The 6404-nt window shown below is 40.8% G+C and overlaps 1 non-coding gene across 1 annotated transcript; it reads left to right on the top strand.

Annotated features, from left to right (window-relative positions):
- Positions 1-5708: 5708 nt before the first annotated feature.
- Positions 5709-5815, top strand: LOC127110021 (small nucleolar RNA R71). The gene has a single exon (XR_007797261.1). It is a non-coding gene; the product is annotated as a small nucleolar RNA R71 (small nucleolar RNA).
- The last annotated feature ends 589 nt before the right edge of the window (positions 5816-6404 follow it).

Below are 6404 nucleotides of genomic sequence, written 5' to 3' on the forward strand. Positions count from 1 at the left end.
ATGTGACAGCTTGCGAGACAGACCTAAAGCGACAACAATCTGTGTGATGATCCCGCCCACATGGATGACTCCTTCGGTAGATCTGGAGATACCGCTGAGATTGTATAACAAAAAGTTCCCACATGCTACTGGGCGAGACTGGGATGCACAAAATAGTATGAAGATCTCCTCTTCACTCAGTAATGTCTCTGCAACCGGTCTTCCCAGGAAGGAATGTGCCAATATCATCTGAAAGTATCTAAGGGCGGGGTTATGTATAACATGAGATAGCTGCGTAGATGGATCCTGGCTTCCGCCACCTGATATATCACTCCAAAACTTCTCCACCTCCTTACCCAGAAAATATCCCATAGGTGTCTCCGGGATAGCATCAGGAGTGGTCTGGAAGCCCAATAGGTCGCCGAACTCTTTCTGGCTGAAAGAGTACTCAACTCCAAAGAGCCTGAAAGCAGCATACCCATCTGGTCCAGAGTATGGGTCATAGTCAAATGAACTCAGGAACTCCAATGTCAGGTTCCTGTAGGTGTTACTCAAGTCGTCAGCAAACTCGTCCCAGTGAAACTGGTGGCTAAGGAATCGGATACTCGGTTCGATACCCAGTGCCTCCATACAGTGCTGATCAGGATAACGTGTGGGTGCCATAGGGCGCTGATACAGAGTGATGTAGCGCTCTCTCTGAGCATTATCTCTATAGGCCACGTGCATATCATCGAAATCCTGCATCCTGTAAAAGTTAAGAAAGTGATCCTGAAAATGCAAACCATTCAAATTTTTAGTCTCGATGCAAAATAAAAATAAAATAAAATAAAATAAAATAAATTGGAAAAAGTAAAATGAAAGAAAAACCATGGGTTGCCTCCCACGCAACGCTTGTTTAACGTCATTAGCTTGACGATTAGAATTTATACACCTGTAGTAGTAGGGATTGGTGGATCAATCAGAGTGTGGCTTGAGTAGTATACTGGAATGTCTCCTCCTTCGTAGAGCTTCAGTCTTTGTCCATTTACAATGAATGGACTACAAGTTTCGTTCTTGATTTCTACGGCTCCGGATCTCAGAATCTTGGATACTTCGAAAGGACCAGTCCATCTTGAACGTAGCTTTCCAGGGAAGAGTCTTAACCTAGAGTTGAAAAGGAGAACAGGATCTCCTACATTGAAGTTTTTCTTTACTATTCTTTTGTCGTGATAGGCTTTTGTTCTCTCTTTATATATTTTTGCATTCTCGTAGGCAGATTGTCTAAGTTCTTCTAATTTATGAATGTCTAGGGTACGCTTTTCTCCAGCGGCTAGGTAGTCTAAATTCAAAGTTTTAGTGGCCCAATAGGCCTTATGCTCTAATTCGAACGGTAAGTGACAGGATTTTCCATAGACTAGTTGGTAAGGAGTAGTTCCTATAGGGGTTTTGAAAGCGGTTCTATAGGCCCATAATGCTTCTTGAAGCTTCTGAGACCAGTCTCTCTTAGAAATAGAAACAGTTTTCTCTAAGATTTGTTTTATCTCCCTATTAGATACTTCTACTTGGCCACTAGTTTGTGGATGGTATGGTGTTGCTACTCTATGCCTAACTCCATATTTTCTTAAAAGTTTGTCAAATATTCTCGATATAAAGTGCGATCCTCCATCGCTTATGACTAAACGTGGTGTTCCAAATCTAGGGAATATATAGTTTTTAAATAGTTTGATTACAACCCTAGTGTCGTTTGTGGGTGCAGCTATAGCTTCAATCTACTTAGACACATAGTCCACAGCTACTAAGATATACCTGTTTCCTAAGGATGGTGGGAAAGGTCCCATGAAATCTATACCCCATACGTCAAAAAGTTCTACTTCCTGAATGTTTCTTAGAGGCATTTCATCATGCCTTGAAATGTTTCCAGTGCGTTGGCATCTATCACATTTGACAATGCAAGCATAGACATCACACCACATGGTAGGCCAGAATAGGCCAGCTTGAAGAATTTTGGCGTATGTCTTAGAGGTGCTCGCATGTCCACCATAAGGTGCAGAATGACAATGCTTGATAATACTATTTACCTCTTCTTCCGAAACGCAACGGCGAAAAATGCCATCTTTACCCCTTTTGAAAAGGAGCGGTTCGTCCCAATAGAAGTTTCTCACATCGTGGAAGAATTTCTTCTTGCGGTGGTAGTCAAGATCAGGGGGTACTATATCAGCAGCTAGGTAATTAACGAAGTCTGCATACCAGGGTACGTTACTTATTGCTAAGGAATTTTGGGGATGCTTATCAGGGCTTAGGTTATCATCTTCAAGGGTTTCTACTCTAGCTATCAGGCTATCATAGGCGAAATCTCCATTTATGGGTACTAGTTCAAGTTTTAGATGTTCTAGCCTAGAAAGGTGATCGGCTACTACATTTTCAGTGCCTTTTTTATCTCTTATGTCTAAATCGAACTCTTGTAGTAATAGAATCCATCGGAGTAACCTGGGCTTGGCATCTTTTTTACTTAATAGGTAACGAAAGGCAGCATGATCGGTGTAAACTATAATTTTTGCTCCTACTAGATAAGATCTAAATTTGTCTATAGCGAAAAATACAACGAGTAATTCTTTTTCAGTTGTTGCATAGTTAAGTTGGGCAGCATCTAGGGTTCTACTGGCATAATAAATGGCATGTAATTTTTTATCTTTCCTTTGTCCTAGAACGACTCCAACTGCATAATCACTAGCATCGCACATTATCTCAAAAGGTTCCGACCAATCTGGTGGTTTCATAATGGGTGCTGAGATTAACGCTTGCTTTAAAAGATTAAATGCATCATTACATTTTTCATCGAAAATGAATTCAGCATCTTTCATTAAAAGTCCAGTTAAAGGTTTGGTTATTTAGGAGAAGTCTTTAATAAAACGCCGGTAGAATCCAGCGTGTCCAAGAAAGCTTCGGACTTCTCTGATGGTTTTTGGTAGTTTTAGGTTTTCTATAACTTATATTTTAGCTTTATCTACCGCTATACCTTTTTCAGAAACTATATGTCCTAAAACTATTCCTTCGGTTACCATGAAATGACATTTTTCCCAGTTTAGCACGAGGTTCACCTCCACGCATCTCTCCAGGATTTTCTCAAGGTTAGCAAGACAATTGTGGAAATCAAATCCGTAAACCGAGAAATCATCCATAAACACTTCCATGATACCATCTAGGTAATCTGCAAAGATTGACATCATGCAGCGTTGGAAAGTAGCAGGGGCATTACAGAGGCCGAATGGCATTCGTCTGTAGGCAAAAGTTCCATAAGGGCATGTAAAGGTAGTTTTTTCTTGATCTTCGGGGTGGATAGGTATTTGGAAGAATCCAGAGTATCCATCTAGATAGCAGAAGTAAGAGTGTCTGGCTAGACGCTCCAACATCTGGTCTATAAATGGTAAAGGGAAATGATCCTTCCTGGTTGCTTTATTTAATTTTCTATAATCTATACACATCCGTCATCCTCCTTCTAAATGTTTTGCTACATGTTCGCCTTTATCATTTTGCACGACTGTCATGCCTCCCTTTTTAGGTACTACATGCACAGGGCTCACCCACTTACTATCCGAGATCTGATAGATTATACCTGCCTCGAGTAACTTAAGAACTTCCTTTTTAACAACATCACTCATTATAGGGTTATTCTTCTCTGATGTTCCCTGGAGGGTTTTGAATCTTCTTCGAGCGAAATCCGATGCATGTATACGGATGGGCTTATACCTTTCAGGTCAGAGATATTATATCCTAAGGCTGAGGGATATCTTTGTAAAACGTCTAAAAGTTGGTTCGTTTCCTCTTGGCTCAAGGTAGCACTGACTATAACTGGACGGTTCATCTTTTCATCGAGGAACTCATATCTCAGGTTTTTAGGTAGTTCCTTAAGTTCTAAGGTTGGTTTCTTAGGGCATGGCATAGGATCTGGGGTAAGGGATAAACATTCGTGAAGGTTATCATCGATGTAGGGTTTCTTAAAGTCATCATCTTCCATTATGAGAGTCGATGGTAACTTAATTGTTTTTATAATTTATTCTTGTTCTAATTCTCTAACACATTCATCAATGATATCTAAGGCATAACACGCGTCTCCCATCACAGGTGCCATAAGGAACTTCGAAAGTATAAATTCTATTTTCTCGTCACCTACCTCAAACGTCAACTTTCCTTTCTTGACATCTATTATGGCTCCTGCAGTCGATAAGAATGGTCTACCTAGAAGGATTGGTATATCGTTGTCCTCTTTGATGTCCATGACAACAAAGTCAGTAGGGATAAATAACTGGCCTATCCTAACAGGGACATCTTCCAAGATGCCTATCGGATATTTAACAGATCTATCGGCTAACTGAAGTGACATCTTAGTGGGCTGTAATTCTCCTAAGTTTAACCTCTCACAAACTGCTAAAGGCGTTAGGCTCACACTAGCTCCTAAGTCCAGAAAAGCTTTTTCGATGACATGATTACCCAAAAGGCCAGGAATGGAGAAATTTCCAGGGTCTTTATCTTTCTTTGCTAATTTGTCCTCGGAAATAGCATTACATTCCCAAGGCTTCGGATCGTCAAGTCTACATTTGTTGGTAAGGATGTCTTTGAGAAACTTTGCATAAGAAGGTATTTGGGTGATGGCTTCTGTGAAAGGGATTTCTACATGAAGTTTTTCTATAACTTTAATAAATTTTTGATACTGTTTATTGATCTGGGTTTGTTTGAGTCTTTGCGGATATGGTATAGGTGGTTTATATGGCGGGGGTGGTACGTAAGTTTTATCTTTAGGTTCTTCTCCTTTTTCTCGACCTTCCTGGTTTTCAGATTCCTCTGGTTCCTTTACTTCGTCCGTGGGTTTGGTACATTCCTTAGAAGTTTCGGGTTCACTCAATCTAGGGTTTGGTGGCTCATCATAAGCGTTCCCACTTTGTAGGGTAATGGCATTGGCTTGTCCTCTCGGATTTTGTTGAGGTTGTCCATGGAATTGTCCTCCAGGTGTAGTCTGAGGGGCTTGGTTTAAAGATACCTGAGAGATATGGGTTTCAAGCATCTTAGTATGAGTAACTATTTGGTCAACCTTGGTTCCTAACTGAGTAATCAATTCGTTAACATGAATGTTCTAGTTCATGAACTCCTTGTTTTGTTGGGTTTGAGTGGTGATAAAATTTTCCATAATTTTCTCAAGGCTCGGCTTTGGTGGCACAGGTTGCATAGGTTGATTTGATCTAGGGGCTTGATAACTAGGTCTCGGAGATGCATTATTTTGGATAGGGTTATTGTTTTTATAGGAGAAGTTCGGGTGATTCCCCCATCCAGGGTTGTAGGTATTCGAGTATGGGTTCCCTTGGGTGTAGTTCACTTGCTCAGAGTGTGTTTCGTTTAATAGACTGCATTCTGCAGATTGGTGTCCTTTGGTTCCACATATCTCACAATCCGACGAAACTACGGCTACAGTATTCGGGTTTATGCACATATGCTCGACCTTAAGGGCTAATGCGTCCATTTTAGCTTGCATCATGTCTATAGAGCTTAGTTCATGCACTCCTCCTTGGGCTTCCTTCTTCTCAACTGTTGCTCATTCGACTCCCCATGATTGATGGTTTTGAGCCATATCTTCAATGAGGGCACTAACTTCAGGATAAGGTTTGTTCATCAGAGCACCGCCCACGGCAGCGTCGATGGTCATCTTTGTGTTGTAATGAAGTCCATTATAAAAGGTTTGAATGATTAACCAATTTTCTAAGCCATGATGTGGGCATGCTCTTAACAACTCTTTATATCTCTCCCAAGCTTCGAACAATGATTCTCCTTGGTTTTGGGTAAATCTAGTTATATGGTTTCGAAGAACGACGGTCTTACTCGGGGGAAAGTATCTAGCAAGAAAAACTCTTCTAAGGTTATCCCAAGTCGTAATGGAATTGGGTGGAAGGGAATCTAACCATGATAGGGCTTTATCTCTGAGGGAAAAAGGGAATAATCTTAAACGTATTGCCTCAGGAGAAGCTCCATTGGTTTTAAAAGTGTCTGCTAATTGAAGAAATATTTTTAAATGTTGTTTTGGGTTCTCAGTAGCGAGACCTGCGAATTGTCTCTGTTGTACTAGTTGCAACAGGGATGGTTTAAGTTCAAAATTATTAGCTGGGATGGTTGGGTTTACTATACTAGAACTAGGTTCTTCATTGGATGGTTGAGCGAAATCTTTAAGAGGTCTTTGGTTTTGATCTTCGGCCATAGTTCTCTTAATTCTATGAAAGAATAAACGTGCGCGAGCGTAACGTTCAGGTTTCGCCAGAGGATATACTAAGCTTAAACTTCCGGTGCTGCGAGTTCTTTGCATTGACCGGCGGGAAATAGCCTAAGTCTAAACGATATAACAACAGGAAAATGAAATTTGACGAAATTGGTCCCCGGCAACGGCACCAAAAACTTGATGCGGT

This window comes from Lathyrus oleraceus, chromosome 7 (assembly GCF_024323335.1).
Source record: "Lathyrus oleraceus cultivar Zhongwan6 chromosome 7, CAAS_Psat_ZW6_1.0, whole genome shotgun sequence".
Lineage (NCBI taxonomy): Eukaryota > Viridiplantae > Streptophyta > Magnoliopsida > Fabales > Fabaceae > Lathyrus > Lathyrus oleraceus.